Source organism: Triturus cristatus, chromosome 4_1 (genome assembly GCF_964204655.1).
Source record: "Triturus cristatus chromosome 4_1, aTriCri1.1, whole genome shotgun sequence".
In the NCBI taxonomy this organism is placed as follows: domain Eukaryota; kingdom Metazoa; phylum Chordata; class Amphibia; order Caudata; family Salamandridae; genus Triturus; species Triturus cristatus.
The window spans coordinates 127,577,346-127,595,667 of record NC_140585.1 but is presented as its reverse complement, the minus strand read 5'-3'; the positions used below and the strand labels follow the sequence as shown (position 1 = coordinate 127,595,667).

The window sequence follows — 18,322 nt, the reverse complement described above, 5'->3', positions numbered from 1 at the left end:
ATTGGCGTGCAGGCTACGACAACACCATAACGACAGGGCGCTCCGATGCCCACTGCGCCAGATACTGATCTCACTATATGCGGATGACCTGACGCTATATGTACGAGACCCCCAGCATAACTTGAACCCTGTGTTGCGAGAATTCATACTTTTTGGAAAACTCTCGGGAAATCATATTAACTGGGAAAAATCGCAATTCTTTCCCCTGACACCGGCAGTGGTCAGGTTCCCTCTAGACTACCCGCTTGCTTGGTGCGATACCGATTTGAAATATTTGGGGATTCGAATCTCCGGAGATCGCGAAGAAATGTTCCGGTTTAATTATGGTACCACCCTGCATCGCCTCACCGATAATATTACGCGGTGGATAGTACTGCCCTTGTCCATGTCAGAAAGAGCCTCACTGATTAAAATGGTGATACTGCCGCAATTTTTATACCTCTTCCTGAATCTCCCTTATTACCCGGGGCGAGCCTTTTTTAAAGCACTGCGCTCAGAACTGATGCGTCTATTTTGGGGTGGTAAACGGGCGCGGGTTTGATGGACGATGCTTGTGCGGCCTGTGGCGCAGGGGGGATTTGATATCCCGGAATTCGAGCTTTATCATGCATGTGCCCAAGCCCACTATGCATACTTTTGGATACACCCGCCGGCATGTATGCCGCAGGTTGCGGCTGAGCACTGGCTAGCGGACCCGATTCCTCTGGATGGAATGCTATATGCACAGATTTGCCCTCAAAGCACTGAGCCCTCCACCATTACTAGCACAGTGGATGCATGGCGCTATATTATGAGGGTTCTGGAAGTCTCAACTTTATACTCTCCGGTTTTCCCCCTGACGTATCATCCACAGCTTTCGTTACTACAGGAAGAAGGGTTTAGACAACTGTGCACCCGAGTGCGCAAGAGAACTTGAGGTGACCTGTTTTGCAATGGACGTTTTTGCACGTCAGCCCAATTTTTGGGCGATATCCGAGTTCCAAGCCAAGGGGTAAGATTGTGAGCCGGGCATGGAAAAAGATAGATAGGGTTGAGATGGGGAATTACATAAAGTCTAATGCCCCCTGTATCTTGTTGGACGTGAACAAAGCTGTTGACTTGTACTCCAAGTGGGTCGAGAGGGCCTGCGATATTTTTGCGCCAGTAAAATCTTTCACGCCCAGAAGGGCTATGCCCTCGGCGCCGTGGTTCTCAGATTCTCTGCAGACCGCCAAAACGGACTGTAAGAAATTGGAGAGACAATGGCAGAACGGGTACTGTCCAACTAAGAAAGATAGATATAAAAGGAGCCTCTTTATTTATAAAAACCTAATAAACGAAGCAAAAAAAAACTTATTTCACGGAGCAAATAGAGAGGGCAAGCTCATCCTCCAGAGAGTTGTTTAAGACCATAACCAAACTTACGAATCCAGCTGAACCTATCCCAGCGACTAGTGCTGATCTGTGTGAGGCCTTAGCCACCTTTTTTCAGAATAAAGTGGCGGGGATTTTCTCCTCCTTTGCCAAAGTTTATGGAGAGGTGGGAGTTGCAGCACGAAGGGCGGAAGCCGGGTCAGTTTGGTCACAGGATAGACTAAGGGGCTTTAGCCCGCTACAATCGGAGGAGGTTACTGGTCTTTTGTTGGCTGCCCGTTCGGGAGCCCCTAGTGATCCGTGTCCTGTGGCGGTCCTTAAAAGTTGCCCAGAAGTGATTGCTACCACGCCTTACCCCACTGTTTAACTCTATTATCGAGTCAAGTATTTATCCTAGGAGGTGGAAAGTTGCTTCTATCCTACCTTTAATTAAAAAACCCACAAAAGTGACCCAAATAGCTATAGACCAATTTCGCGGCTCCCTCTGCCGGCGAAATTATTCGAGAAGGCCATAAACAGGCAACTTAGCTTCTTCTTAGAGAGAACTAAGGCCCTTGATCTCGCGCAGTTTGGGTTTCGGGCAGGACATAGCACGGAACTGGCCCTGATTAAGACGACGGAGGAGATTAGAGTGGCGGTAGATCAGGGGGGTGAGGTGGTCCTGATTCTGTTGGATCTGTCGGCGGCGTTCGACACGGTGCATCATGGAGTAATGATGGACCGGTTGGCAAAGGCAGGGGTGGAAGGCACGGCCTGGAGCCTCCTGAAGTCTTTTCTGGCCGATAGAACCCAGACTGTTGAGTTGGGTGCCGAGGTGTCCAAACCCTTTGCCCTCCCGTGCGGGGTTCCGCAAGGGTCTTCCCTGAGCCCCACTCTTTTTAACATTTATGTTAGTCCGCTGGGAGTCTTGATTAGATCTTATGGCCTCCAACTTACCTCGTATGCAGATGACACGCAAATCGTGCTATCAATACAAAGAGAGTCCCAAGTGGATATGATAACGAGGTGTCATGATTGCCTTAAAGATATCGCGAGTTGGATGGCCGCAAACTGCCTCAAACTAAATGCCGGTAAGACTGAGGTCATTATATTTGGAAATAATCCAAATATCTGGTCGCCAGCTATGTGGCCCGAGGCTCTAGGGAAGCAGCCGGTGCCTACCCCAAAAGCTAGGAATCTGGGTGTGATTATAGACCAGAAACTGGACTTTGGAGGACAGGTCAGTGGAGTGGTTTCTTCGTGTTTTCACATCATCAGGATACTGAGGAAAGTAAAAACATTTCTTCCTACGGATGGTTTCCGGTTAGCAGTCTCAGCTTTGATCCTGTCGCGTCTAGACTACTGTAATAGTCTGTACCTCAATCTGAAAAAAACCCAACTGTACAGATTGCAGATGGTACAAAACGCGGCAGCGAGACTGCTGACAGGCTCTCCTAAGTATGTTTCAGTTCGAGAAGGAATAAGGAAACTCCACTGGCTCCCGATACACAGACGCTCTCAATTTAAGGCCCTGTGTACGGTTTTCAAGGCATTGGCCCAGAGTTTCTGAGGGATTGTTTCAGGAGGTATGTGCCAGAGAGGGCACTGCGCTCTGCGGAGAACAATCTAGTGGTTGTTCCCAGGATAAAAAAGGCCAGCTGGGGAGGAAAGATGTTTTCCTATGGCGCGGCCACAGCATGGAATTGCCTTCCAGCACATATTAGAAAAGCGGAGGAACTTCTGTCTTTCAGGAGGGGGCTGAAGACCTGGTTGTTCAGGGATTAGACCCTCTTTCTACAGGGATGCTCAGCATTACAGCGCCAGGACACCCTTGGGTATTAGTGCGCTTTATAAGCTCCTAAATAAATAAATAAAATAAGATATACAACCTACCCCATTGGAATTGTTTTTATAAGTACGATTACAACAGGGGGTGCGAGCCATCTTCCCGGGCTTCCCGTGGGAGCCCGCGGTCCTCAAACCGCTGCACCAGATGCTACAGGGCACGAGCCCTGGCCACCTGGTATCTAATATGTATCGAACGATCAGGGCGGAATATGTGGGCCCTTGTAGTGGAGCGTGGGTACACTGGGTGGCTGACTTGGGCAGGGATATTACAGATGAACAATGGCAATACTGTTGTCTACAAACTGCGGAAATCTCAGCCAGTGCTAGGCTCCGTATAATCCATTACAAACATTTACAGCGCATGTATTATACCCCGGCTAAAATGTATTGCTATGGACTGCGAGACAGCGACGGGTGTGACAGGTGCGGCAGGGAGGGAGCTGGGTTCCTGCATTTAGCCTGGGAGTGCCCGAGAGTGATGGAATATTGGGGACAGGTCTTTGCAGCACTCTCTGAAATGGTAGAACTACCGATGGTGTGTGACCCCCTGATTGCACTTCTTGGCTATACTAAACAAATTCCTAAAGCGAGCTGCCGATTTGTCACGCTCTCATTATTGTTAGCAAAACGCAGAGTTGCATGCAGATGGGGTAGAGGACGGCCCCTAAATTTAAGGAGTGGATGGAGGACATGGTATATTGCCAGGACCAACTCGCCATATATGCGGAGACGCTGCCCCGTAGCTCGCGACCGAAAGATATACGGGGTCCTCTCAAGACTTGCTTACTGGCGCACACTACGCACTCCCCTCTGGACAGCCCTATAGATGCAGGAGATGATGGTAGAACTCCCCCCCATGTATTGCTGCCTTAAGGGGGCGAAGGTGAAGAGTGAGATCCACGCCCCCTGCGGCGGGGAAGCTCTTACTGTGGTAATGGGATGGCAGACACTATATGACTTACACCATGTATTTGCTGGCAACCTACCTGCACATTTGGAACCTCAGGGCGATCGGGGAATACCCCGAGCCCTGAATGTACAAGCTATATGAATAACTGATATGGGGGGGGATCACCCCCCCAGGATATGCTCGCCTTACTCCCCGAACACTTGGGAAATGAAGCCCACTCTCATAGTCATGACTTGCTATATATTTGCCCAATCTATGATGTGCATACTGTACTGCTTATTTAATGAATATGATGTTTTTTCAATGGAAAATATAAATAAAGTTAAAAAAACTAAAACAAAAAACTCTGGAAAGAGGCCGGTGCATTCTTCAAACCAAAGGGCCTTACCACAAATCGATAGTGCCCACTAGGGGTAGAAAATGCTGTTTTTGGCTTTGCATCATAAGCTAGCCTGATCTTCCAGTAGCCAGCTGTCAGGTCAAATGTGCTTAGAAACTTGGCTGAGGCCAAAGTATCTATCAGCTCATCTGCCCTGGGGATGGGCATCAGTCCTAGTGACTGCATTGAGACCCCTGTAATCCACACAAACCTTCATCTCTCTCTTGCCGTCTTTGGTGTGAAGTTAGGTACCAGGACTACTGGACTAGCCCAAGGGCTATCTGAGGGTTCAATGACTCCTAAATCCACCATTTTTTGGACTTCTGTCCTTAACAGTCCCTGGCATGGTCAGGTTGCCTGTAGATCTTATTCTTCACAGGCAGACTGTCCCCAGTATCAACTTCATGAGTGCACCAGGTAGTCTGACTTGAGTCAGAGAAAACATATGTCTGTACTGGCTGAGAAGTTTTCTGCAGTCAGTTTGTTGCTGGACAGTGAGGCTGCCTGCCAAGGCTACACCATCAACTGATCCATCATCAGGGTTCTGAGAAAGCAGGTCAGGGAGTGGGTCACTCTGTTCCTCCTGTTCTTTATCAGTAGCCATGAGCAAACCCATGTCTGCCCTGTAAATATATGGTTTAAGTCTATTGACATGAAGTACCCTGTGGAGACTCCTAGGGGTTCCAAGGTCTACCAAGTAGGTGACCTCCCCTTTCTGTTCAACAATTGTATGGGGGCCACTCCATTTGTCCTGGAGGGCTGCTGGGGCCACAGGCTCGAACACCCACACTTTCTGCCCTGGATGGTAAACAGTCAGCACAGCCTTTTGGTCATGCCAGGCCTTTTGTAATTCCTGGCCTGCCTCAAGGTTTTTAGTTGCTTTTTTCATATACTCAGCCATCCTGGAGCGGAGACCAAGTACATAGTCCATTATGTCCTGTTTAGGGGATTTGAGAGGTAACTCCCATCCCTCCTTCACCAGACACAAAGGACCCCTAACAGGATGGCCAAGCAAAAGTTCAAAAGGGCTGTAACCAACCCCCTTTTGTGGCACCTTGCTGTAGGCAAACAAAAGGCAGGGCAAAAGGATTTCCCATCTGCGCCTAAGCTTTTCTGGGAGACCTTTGATCATGCCCTTTAAGGTGTTGTTAAATCTTTCAACTAAACCATTGTATTGTGGGTGATAGGGTGTGGTGAATTTGTAATTCACTCCACACTCCTTCCACATAGCAGTTAAGTAACTAGACATAAAGTTTGTACCTCTGTCAGATACTACCTCCTTAGGAAAGCCCACTCTTGAGAATACACCCAAGAGAGCTCTTGCCACCACAGGTGCTGTAGTGGTCCTAAGTGAGATTGCCTCTGGGTACCTAGTGGCATGGTCCACCACCACTAGGATAAATCTGTGCCCAGATGCAGTTCGAGGATCCATGGGACCAACAATTTCAATCCCAACCCTCTCAAAGGGGACCCCCACCACAGGTAGTGGTATCAGGGGGGCCTGTGTGGTTCCACCTGCCTTGCCACTGGATTGGCAGGTCACACAGGAGCGACAAAACTCCTTGGGGTCTTCAGACATGTAGGGCCAGTGAAAGTGAGGGACAATTCTGTCCCTAGTCTTGTTCTGGCCCAGGTGTCCTGCTGAGGAATATCATGGGCTAGTGTCAATAGGAAGCCCCTAAACTTCAGAGGTATAACCAACCTCCTGGATGCACCAGGCTTGGGGTCTCTACACTCTGAATAAAGGAGTCCATCATCCCAATAAATGTTATGGGTGCCACTAGCATTCCCAGCAGCCTCATCAGCAGTTTGCTTTCTGAGGGGTTCAAGAGAGGGGCAGGTTTTCTGCTCCTGGCTCAGATCTGAACTGAACTGGAAGGGCCCCCTGTCCCCAAGAACTCAACCTGGTCAGGTTCAAGCTCCTCTGGGACAGTTCCTTCTTCAGGCTCAAGATCATCTCCCTCAGGAGACTGATCTGTATTCTGAGTCAGGTGGGAAGGCACCGCCTGTCAAGATTCGTTTTATTTTCCTGCAGGAACGTCAAGGACATGAAGCAATATCCACTACCTCCCCTAACCATCCATCGCACCCAATGACAGTCAAAGTGCCAAAGGTGGTTCGGGGAAGAAGGGAAACACAACAAGGGATAGAGGATGTTTCTTCGCTGGAATATTCGATAGCTCAGGACCCGTCAGGATAAAAATAGGCTAGGAAAAAATAAACAGAAAACAGGTCAAATACATAACAGTGCACCAACTACCCTATATCTTCCTATGTGACTCTTTCCTTATGAGCTACCTTCTTACCTCACGCTAAAAATTAGAGAGGCTTGCTTTCCCTTCTTCTAGAGTTCAGTCTTGGGGTTCTAATAGCACTCTGAAACACAAGAATAACGGCAAAACTAAATCTCTAGTCAACTGTGAAGGAAAATATCTTGGAGAAGAAATATATAGATACTGGGACCCACATTCAGGAATGTTTTGCTGATGTCTGTAGTTTTTCTAATGTACACTAAAAGGCGAAACCTTAACTTCAGGTTTGTGCTTCTTTTTCTTGTCATCCAGAAATGTAGTAAGAAACAAAAGAAAAGGAGGATGGATTCTGCAATCGCAGAACAACACAGGTAAGTAAATAGTAAATAAAAAATAAGTAATGCAAGTAAGAACAGCGCCAAAGCACTGGTACCGTAATAACTTTCTCTTTTTTGTATTATTCTTGGCAGATTCCCCTGCTGGTCACAACATGTCCTCTTCCAATGGTCGCTCCATGGTCCAAGAAGTCCATCAACAGAGACACCGCGAGGAGAAACGACGGGAGCCGAGGGAATCCCCACGATGAAGAAACTGCCAGTGAAGACGCCAAAAACACGAGGCACCCGCCTAACTGAAAGGCCACCCAGAGACGAAGCTGCGACGCCAACGGGTATCTTCAGGAGTCAAAGTTCACAGGTAAGTAGTCCACGGATGCAGTTGTTCAAGACGCAGAAGTGCTGGAACAGGAAGAGCGCGAAGCGTCTTGCCGCTGCGGGAGGTCAGGTTTAAACATACGCCTGACCTCCGCGCAGGCGCTCTACGTCAGCTGCCATTTTGGTAGTTCTTTGCTGACAAGCCGATCGGGACGGGCTAAACGGTAGTCCTGACACCGCCTTAACCCTACTGCTCCTCCTCTTGGGAGGCACCAGGTCCACTCTTCCAGAATCCAGGGCCAGTCTAGTGTTGGACATTTTGGCCTGGGACCTAGTCACAGCAAAGACATGAGCAGGGATCCCTAACATTTCTGCATGTGTCCTGAGCTCCACTTCTACCCAAGCTGAAGTTTCTAGATCATTGCTAAGCAACCATTTAACTGGTAGGTCTGCACTTACCACATCCTTCTTAAGGCCAGTTACCCCTCCCCAGGAGAAGTTAACAACTGCCAGAGAATGGTCTGTTCTGACACTGCTAGCATTGGTCACTTGGTACATTTCACCAAGTATAATCTGCCCAGGATCCACAAGATCTTTTGTCACCATTGTGACACTTGCTCCTATGTCCCTAAATGCCAAAGCCTCTTTTCCATTTATCAAAGGCTTCTGTCTGTATTTTCCCAAATTACTGGGACTCACAAAGGAGGACATATCCATGCATCCATCACAGACTAGGACAGCCTGAGTTGGAACTCTGACTAGGCCAGAGTCCATCTCAGAACCCAGGGTCAACCCTACAAACCCTTCTTCTGAACATTACCACCACCAATTGAAGCTGTACTAGGGGGGACAGTTGCCTTAGGGGCAATGGTGGCTGGAGTTGAGTCTTTGGACTTGGTGCAATCACTTGTCCAGTGAGTCTTCTGCTTACAGATTTTGCACCATGGTTTCTTTTGGCCTTTTCCCTTGTTAGACGGTGAATCCCCAGGAGAAGCTTTTTGAGGACATTGTGAAGACCTCTGGTCTTTACCCTTCTCCCCACCCTTGTCAGAGTTTTTAGGATCTTGCTTCTTCTGGTCACCACCTTGGTTCTGAACCTTCTGCCTCACCCTGGTTATGACCCATTTGTCTGCCTTCTTTCCCAATTATTGGGGAGAGGTCAGACCTGAGTCCACCAGGTACTGGTGCAACAGCTGATTCTGACAATTATTAAGGATCTTCTCCCTCATAATCAAATTGTACAATCCTTGAAAGTCATGCACTTTGCTGCCAAGTGACCAACCCTCAAGAGCCTTAGTAGCACAATCTACAAAGTCCACCCAGTCTTGATTTTATGCTTTTTGGATATCCCTGAACGTTAACCTGTATTGTTCAGTGGTTAGGCCAAACCCTTCGATCAATGCACTTTTCAGACTGGTATAATAATCTGCCTCCTCCTCTCTAACAGTGAGGAGCTTATCTCTACCTTTGTCTGCAAAGGAGAGCCATAAGATTGCTGCCCACTGCTCCTGGGGGACCCTTTGAACTTTACAGGCCCTTTCCAGTGCAGTTATCCATTTGTGGATGTCATCCCCACTCTGGTAGGGAGGGACAATCTTATTCAGGTTTCTATGGTCATGAGACCTTTCCCTATCGCTAGGGATGTTGCTGCCACCATGGGACTCTAGCCCCACCTTTTTTCTAGCTCTGTAGAGCTCTAGGGCTTCCCTGTCAAGGGCTACCTGCTGCTTACTGATTTCAAGCTGGGCTTCTTCATACTCCAGCAGTCTTTCGCTCTCCTCTCCTGGGAGGTTTCCCTCCCATGAGAAGAAATAGAGGTCCCTATAGATGAACCAGAATGGTTAGACTCAACTGATGGAGATCTAGACCTTCTGGGCCTACCACCAACTCTTCCATAAGGGACAAAGAGGGGGCCATTGTGGCCCTCCATCTCACCTTCCAGGGGAGCTGGATTTTCTAGGTCAAGATCATTGTCATCTCCCTGGTCAGCATTAGAGGTCAGGTCAGGGGGAATTTCACCCCTATGCCCTTCCTCGTGTGCTGTCCCACCCACCCTCCCTCTATGAGATGCTGGGTGGTTGGACTTTTGCCTGTCTTCAGTTTCCTAGTAGTGCATACTGCTCTCAGTTCCATGAATGGGAGGTTATCATACTTGGAGACAAGAAGCCCATTGGCTTCGAGCAGGGACCCACTGGTTCCTGGCCTTGAAGACATTACTAGTGAGGTGTGGTGTATTGCACTACCTACTCTAGTGAGCCCACTGAACTCTCTTGAGTTGTAGAAAGGGTGTGCTAAGCCCTTAACACACAACTCTAAGTTCAGTAGAACTTACTGTATTCTAAAGCTTGTATTATATGTACCTAGGGTACATTTAGTTTTTTTCAGTTAGTCACTCAATTGAGATTATCTGGTAAAACAATAGCAAGCTGGAATCCCACACGCTGCACACCAATGTGAGAAGGTGGCCTGGTATATGCTGTCCACTACTTATAGTGGGCACCCTGTACCAGTCCAAACAACCCCTTATTGATGATAGGTTAAAGACAACCTTTATTGAAAGCTATCCTTGTGGTAGCTATGGAGAGCAGCCTTCAGGCTAAGTCTTGAAGGAATGTAAAGCAGCTTGTTTTACCAGTTTATAATCTCTTGAATGGCTAAATGAAAGACAACCACACCAGGTATATATATAAAATTTATGTATTGATTTCTAAACACACCCTCCTAGTCTCTCTATGAGGCTAGAGGTCAAAACACATTAGTTACACTTCAAATAACACAGTAATAAGCACAAATATACGTCAGGCCCTAGGTGCGAGCAAAACTATATACTAAAATAGTGGTATAAGAACCACGACTGAACTAGACACAGGGCCTAGAACCTGTAGAATCGCTGGGACCCCAAGGAACCACCCAAGGTAGTGACACAGGGGACCCACGGGCCGTGTGCAGTGTGAGAACACAGCAGCGAGCTCCCGTTATCTTCTATGGGGAAAGTCACGGTAAGATTTTTAAAGATAAAGGACACTTAGAAATGAGTCAGGACCAAACCATTTTGGACTTAGGAAGTTCTAGGGTCATAACCCACGGGAGCACCGGAGTACTTGGGTTACCTCACCCAGGGAACCCGGGCGCATAGGTGTCAAATGGTGTCGGGTCGCATCGTCGTTTTCCGTGGGAGCCAGCGAAGAAGTGCTGCTGCCGGGAAGATGCGAAGTGTCCGAAGAGATGCAAGACTGGATCGAAATCGAGAAGAACCTGAAAGCAGAGGTGACAGAGTCTGGGTCACTAGCCAGTGACCAGGAAGGCGATAGGCGGATGCCCACCGATGTCGGGTGATTTCAGGTGAAGAAGGTGAAGCTTGACTCTTCAGCCACGAGGTCCAGGAGGCATCGAGGATGACCAGGGGCAGGATTCAAGCTGCCTCACGAAGGATGTCGAGTGCTGCAGCGTCGGTGCCCGGATTGGACACAACAAGCTTTGGCAACAGCAACCCACGCAGAAAGGAGACAGATGCTTCGGTGCAGATGAGCAATGTCTGAGGGACTCACCACTTGGTAGGGAGTCGGGGCACATCTGGAGCAACCAGGGAAGCCCAAGGAAAATCAAAGTTAACTTCACAGGGACCCACCAGTCGACGGACCAGGGATCGCGAAGGGACCTCGAGAGGAAACACAAAATGGCAGCCCACGGGTCACTTGGGGTGACTAGGCCAACAATCTTTGGTGGATTCTCTGCTCAGGGAGGGGCTACAAGGAACCCCAAGCATCACTTCAAGAGACATCGAGAAGTCAATGCACTTGCAAAAGTAGCCTGTGACCAGGAGTTCCGGTTCCACGCTACTCACAAAGGCTGCGGGTCTCAGCTTTGTTGGGAACTCGGGTTGGCCTCTGAGATGTCTGGAAATCCTCTTCCTGGGCTGCAAATACTTTGGCGTCCGGCGGGAGCTTCGGAGAAGCAGACAGGCAAAATGCTTCGTTGTTGCCTGCCAAGCAGGGGAGTCACTCCTTGACCCCAAGGGAGATTTCTTCAGTCCTCTAGTCTTTAGTAGAGCGTTGAAGTTCCAGGATTCAGCTTCAGAGTTTCATCCAGGGATATCTAAAGAGCTGGTTACAGAGGTTCCTTACTTATACCTAAGGAAGGGGGTGGACTAACTCTGGGGACCCACCTATGGGAGGGTTTGGAAAGAGGGGTGGCTACACCCAGTTCCTTTGTCTAGTTTCATGCCGCAGCATGGTCTGCAAGCCCCTGAACCGGTTTGAGCTGGACTATGCACAGGAACACCAAATGTGTCTCCAGTGCAGGACTTCAAAGCACTCAGAGAGTGCTCCCTCCCAGCCCTAATACACATAAGCCTGTCTGGGAGGTGGTTACACCTCCCTGTAACGGGAAACCTATTGTCCAGGCCTCCCCTGCTGGAGTTTCGGTCAGCAGCAGGAGGCCAGATTCGTGTCTGTGGCTGCAGCATCCATTTTGTGATGCTAGGGCTCTTTTAAGTCCCTACCGGGTATACCAGTACTGCCATGTCTCTCCCTCTAGAAGGGTGGGATCATATTCTCACATTAGAATTTGATGTGGGGGTATGATTCCAAGGTGTTAGACACCAAACACGACATGTTTCCGTGCAGTCAGTCCAAAGTTAGCATTAACCGTTTTAGATATAATGCACTTAAGAGTATATGGTCATGCTGCACCACTGACAACCCCAGCGAAGTGGTTCCAAAGGCTGGAGAGGGGCTCAGATCATGTCTTGGCACCCTCTCACATATAACCAAGCACCCTGCTTTCAGGATTGATAAGGCCTGCCATAGGGGTGACTGATAGGTTACTATGTGCCGTGATAGGTGAGGTATAGTGAACCTATACCTCAGTAAGGGGTGCATGCACCACCTTACCCAGGCTGCAGTAGCAGACCTGTGGTGTCATTTTGAATGGCTTTCCAAGGGTGGCACAATACATGCTTCAGCCCCTGGTAGACCTCTGGGGTACCTAGGCCTTGGGTACATAGTATACCATATACAAGGGACTCACAAGGGTACCCCAGAATCCAATCTGGAGTGTACCTAAAGTACATGCAATCAATTTAGAGAGGAAGCAGCTAAGCTGGAGCCCTGAATAGCAGGGTCCCAGCCAGACTAAAGTAAAAAAACAGTGAAACACCAGCGGAAAGTGGGGGTAAACATGTGAAGCAGATCCTACTCTCCTACAGCTGCGCGCTTTACAAAGGCTGTTTATTATTATTATTGTCATTTGCTTGTTCCTCGGAATATAATTTCTTTACATACATTGTCCACTTCCTTTCTGCAACTCCATTTTCCTTGGTCTCGGAAAAGCTGGTAAGTCTGTTTAGGTGCTTCCAGAAGTGGGAATGGTTCTTCTCTTCTGGCAGTGTGAAAATCTTAAACCATTCATCCTCATCTTTCTTTCGTTTCAGATTCCAGACAATCTTCCGCCTGTGTGCCGGTCTGTATTTACTGACCATTTGGACTGAACTGTGTTTCTCCCCTTGTGCATGGGCCAGTTGGGCTCTCCGAACATTATGATGGCTGATGGATAGTGCCTTGAGATTTTTTTAGAGAGCAAAAGCAGTTGGTTGAGAACTATAACTTTTTCTGGAGGCCTCCCCACATCCTCTGCCAAGGGTAGTGCGTAGACCAGCCAGGATTATGTCCCAGTGTTCTAGTAAAGATGGTAGGTTGGATGCAACGTCGACTGCCTGTTTTGGCGTGATCCAGTTATTCAGCTTTCCACCGGAGTTGTTTTTACGCTTGATTCTTGGCAGGACTTTGTGGTGTTATTCCCCATTTGGTTTGCCTCAGGCACCTTGATTCCCTTTGGGCTAAGTTTGCGCATTATAAATTTATTTTCATTTCATTCATTTCATAATAACTGGGCTGATTGCTTAGAGGCAAGCTCCAGAATCAGTCGCAAAGGTCTGTGATCGCTTTCCGTCTGGTCATCCACTTCAAAGGTACTGAGTCTGGGGATCAGTGAGTCCCTGATGATGATGTAGTCAGTGGTTGATATGTGGCTGAATTTTGGGAAAAAAGACACCGAGCGGCTCTGCGGAGGCTAGCTTGTAGATGTTGATGAGGCTCTGAAGCAGGGCAGTGTCAATCATTGTGTGGCTTGATGGGGTTTGATGGCTCCAGCCCCTGGTGTTGATGTCACCCACTAAAATTGTTTCGAGAGTATGGTATTTGTTTAATAACACTTTGATTGTAGTACAGAGGTCGTCTAAGGCCTGTTTTTTTTTGTTTCTGTCCTTCATAAACATAACAGTTTAGAAGCAAAAGCAGGAGTGGTTTAAAGTTACATTTCAGGCCTTTAATGATCAGTGCTTGGAGTGTAGGTAAATTGTCGCTTATTGCTGTAACCTCTCATTTTCGGTTGTTTTTTAGGTTGACCGACAGACTTCCTGAGGATGGGCGAAAATATTACGTTTGATGGCTAGGGATAGAAATTCATAATGTCCTGGCAGCGTTGTGTATAGGGGTGGGCGGAATTTGCGAAATTCACTTTCGCAAATTATCGCGAAAATGTTAAAAATCTCCGCAAACACAGGGAAATATCGCGAATATGCCAAAGTTTTTTTTCTGCCCGTTCGTGGTATTTTCTGCATGGTCGCGGCTCGCCAACTTACCCATGCGGTTCCTCGCGGGCGCGGCCATCTTGTTTTCACTTGTCTCGCGGTGCATGATCGCGAGAAGAAAGACGTGATCGTGCGACGAATGACGTTACTGCGGGTGTGAACTGTCGCGAGACAGCGCAAATGGCTACCAACAATCCAACATCTCGTGGAGAACGCGACCGGATCGGGAAAACTTGTCGGCGAACGCGGGGATTCAGGTAAGGCGATCGCGCGCACGCGAGAATGTATTATTTTACAGCGCGAGCAAGCAAAAAATTTCCGGTAAAATGCGGATTGTGGAAATTTTGACATTTTTGCGCTCTCCGTGGAACGCGAAAATGTTAAATTATTGCAATTTCCGCAAGCGGAACGGATTTTTAGCCCAGGCCTAGTTGTGTACCTGTATCCCAGGTCTCCTGAAGACAGACTATGTCCCATGTGTGCAGGTAGTTAGCAACTGCTCCGTCTTCTTTAATTTTTAATACCTGCCACATTCCGTGAGATTACTATTAGCTGAAGGCGGTGAGTGGGCTCCTCTGCTTCGTTGCTGTGTGCCGTACTAGGTATACCGTTGAATATGACTTACTGAGAACTGAGCAGGCCATCCCCGGTCTCTTCTGGCGGCCTTAGAATGCACCTCCCTTTGCTCATTCATACATGATATTGTGAGAGGCGTTTACTTACCGTGTCCTGATTAGTATTCGCAGATGGAATGAGTGCTGTTTGTGTCTCGAAGTCGGGAATTGGCCCCTCGCTTTGAGGGCTGAGACTGGAGCACACGTGGGTATTTCTCTGGTCAATTTCTTGACTTCTATCCCCCATTCAGCAGGTTGGTGCGCTTCTTGAGCATGGCGTCCTGATGAGATTGTTGGCGCACGCCTACTATGGTTGACTCCCATTGAAACCTGACCCAGGCAAGGTCTTCAGTACGCAGGTGGGCTAGGAGTGGAACATGTTTAAGTAGGTTAGAATGTTGCCACTACTTACTATGTCGTGATGGCCTTTTATATGATTGCTCAGTGTTAGCACTATCTCCACAATGTCTAATGAGTCTTCCGAGTTGTTGGGTCCCAGTGTTCTCGTGTGGTGCCCAAATGGGTCACTGGGCAGATCGGGTCCCTGAGTTGAGGATGCATCTAGAATGGGTGTGACGGTGGAAGGGTTAATAAGCTGATCGTTGGAGAGTGAGTGCTTGTTGTTGGTAACAGGTCCAAAAGACCCAGAGGTTTCTGTGCGTGGCTGATTATTTGGTTCAACGTGGGTGCTTGCAACTAGTCTTCCCCTAATTATCGGGGAGGGGTTATTTGTCTTGTGGGTGGCCCTTGGTGGGGCAATGCCTATCATGTTCACCCGGCATTCCCAAGGGGCAAATATTGGTTACAATGGGGCAGCTCAAGCTTGACTAAAGGTTTAGGTGTTTTACAAGCCATTGAGATCTGGGCTACTTTTTATGATTTTTCAATTTTCTTCAGCAGTTTCTTTTGTTTTTTCTTCACTCACTGAGAGAGTAGCAGGAAGGGCTGAGTTGGGGGAAATTCTGCCTCCTTGGTGTTACCTTCAGCTGGCAGACCAGGGTTGTGTACTACTGTCGATGTTAAGAGGTTGCTGATTTGGTGTGGGCTTTGAGCTGTGTTCCCTTGTTCTACTTGAGGAGTTCCCTCTGTCTTTGTGAGTGTTGTATTGCTCCTCCCGGCGGTTCATTCGTCTGCCATGTTTTCGTGGGTTAGTGCAAGGTTTCCGTTGTCTATGGATGCCGCAGGGCCGGCTTTAGGGCAGTGCGACAGGTGCGGCCGCACTGGGCGCTGACCTGTGGAGGGGGCGCTGTGACCTCAGGGGGGCGCTGTGTTTAGCAATATCTTATGATAGGAGAGTTTAGGGACACTTTTACAGATGGTAGGGAGAGAATCCAAGGAGGCAGTCATGGGATGAGGGAGCGCCAAAAGTGATTGTGGCACCAGGCGCACACCTGACAGAGGCAACGAGCTCTGTTAGAAACCCCAGGAGTGTGCCCAGATAGTCGATGATGGAGCGACATTGACTCAACCCTCCTTCCAGTTCGCGTTGGATTTGAGCTTCGATGAAATCCAACTTGGCTTTGGCTTGAGCTCCAGCTTTTTTTCAATTTTTGAATCAAGGTTTTGGTAAAAAGATGTTGAGAGGTTGCCTCGATCATACTTGTGTTCCATAGCTCTGTTTGCCTTTGGTCTAATTGATTCAAGTGGGGCTGCCTGGGGAGAGGCTGAGCTGGTCGTGTGGCAGATACATTTAGGTGTTTGCTGGGGCCTCAAAGGCTTGTGTCTTGAAGGGAGGTGATAGTTCTGCGCTTCCTCCGTAGCCTTACGCTTCTGGCTTATTGGTTCTTCCGTAGGCTTGGAGGGGCGACGGGGAAAGGTGGCTGATGCACACTGGGTCCCCGCTCAGCCTTAGGCATGACCAGGTCCTGCTTCTTTTAGTTGGGATGTGACAAGAGTCCAGTGCCGGAGGATTGCTCGGACTGTTATTAGCATTTCTGTGCTTTTGTTTTTTAGGTGGCATGAGGAGCTTGGAAGTAGTGGGTGATTAGACCTTTCAGCATGAATTTAGGGAGCTCACCTGCAAATGTGGAATGCGGCCCTTGGTAGACTCCCGAGGCTCATCACTATCCAAGTTGATTGTAAGTATGGGGGAGACTTCCCCTCCGGGACAGTCTTGCGTGTTTAGACTGCAAAATTGTTGGCGGCTTGTTGTTAGTAACTTGGAACGCTGTATAGAATTTAGAAGATGGAGAAGTAGACAAAGTCCCTCCGCAGCTCAGTTGGAAGGATGGTGTTCATTGCTGTTGCAAGTGTGGAGGGTGGTGAAGGTGGGGAGCACACAGAGGGAGACGAACCGCACCAGAAACTAGTATAATCATCTCTGCCCCCCTCAGCTTAACCCTCTAGCCGCAGCGATTGCGTTGCAGCCAACCCTCCACACTGATATATTGACAGCTCAGGCCCTCGCATCTATCTGCTCTATGTCATCTAGGAGCCTGGAGCTGTGGAGGTGAGGTGAATGGTAGGCCTTTCCACTCCACAGAGAAACCTTGTGTCCTCCAGACTTTCCTCGACCTAACTCAGAGGGCATTTCTGCAAAGAATTTGGGGATCTGGTTTGGTGAAGACCTTCGGTTTTCGGTGCAAATTAAGAAACTCACCGGAGTCTGCTTTGGCACCCTTAAGTCACTTAGAAGGTTCTTCCCCATACTTCCCAGTCCGGCCAAAGAAATGGTTGCCCGCGCACTCATCCTTTCTCGCATTGATTATGCCAATGCGCGCAACATTGGCATCCTGGGATATTTGCTAAGAAAATTGCAGACAATACAGAATGCCGCAGCTAGACTTCTGTTTAACATTTCTGGAAGATCTAGCGTAAGACTGCATCTACGAGACCTGCACTGGCTTCCTGTGGCCCAGAGAGTGCAATTTAAAGCTCTCACGTTGGCTCACAGAGCCCTGCATGGTCTGGGGCCAATGTACATTAGGAAGCGGTTTGCCTTCTATGTTCCCAGCAGATCTTTGCGCTCAGTCTTCCAACGACGGATGATGATCCCCCGATTCCGTAGGTCACGGTTGGGAGGCCAGTCCATCTCTGTTAAAGCAGCTATGGAACTGCAGCATATTCAGGACTTTACACTTTTTAAGAAACAACTTAAAACTTTTCTTTTTAACTAGACGACTCATATTTTCCGCTTCATTGGGCTTTGGTAACTGTACGTGCCAGGACACTCTTGAGTATTTGAGCGCGGTATAAAACCCTCTATAACATAACATAACTTGTGAGTGCGAGTGAGGAAAACTTACTCCAGACACCCTTCTGGCAAGATTTCTCAGGAAGCTCCTGCTCGAGTAGAACATCTACTCAAGTGGCAGAAAGAAGCTGCACCCTCTTGCCCTCCTCATGGTGCCATTTGCGCTTTTTTTCCAGTGCGGTACAAATACCTGGCGCTAACAATCAGCGCGAACGGCGCGACCAAATGCACTCTGCCATTTGGGCAACTCCGTGTAGCATGGCGGAGTTTTGGTCACTTCGCAGAGTTCCAACATGCAGAAGTCTGTGAACTCCACCCAGGCGTAGTGAAAGGTAGTGCAGTGAGTCAGGCGGCGTGAGGTCCTGGCCGAGCAGTAGGCTGGAGCCGGGTCTGGGAGTCTCTGACTGTCTTGAGGTCACTGATAGCTGGCTGCTGAATACTGGAGGAGCTAATTGAGTGGGTGGAGGGCCGCAGCAGTGGCGGAAGATGAGTGGGATGAGTGAGGTAGAATGGCTGAAACAAGCAGTTGCTGACAGCAGCGCAGTAGGATGA

The 18,322-nt window shown here is 48.6% G+C and overlaps 1 long non-coding RNA gene across 1 annotated transcript in view; it reads left to right on the top strand.

Annotated features, from left to right (window-relative positions):
• The window catches only part of LOC146847613 (uncharacterized), a 96,598-nt gene that overhangs the window by 53,457 nt on the left and 24,819 nt on the right, over positions 1-18,322 (top strand). Inside the window, exons 2-3 of the long non-coding RNA XR_014980714.1 lie at positions 7,034-7,092; positions 7,192-7,417. This is a non-coding gene — a long non-coding RNA (uncharacterized LOC146847613). The remainder of the gene's footprint in view (positions 1-7,033; positions 7,093-7,191; positions 7,418-18,322) is intronic.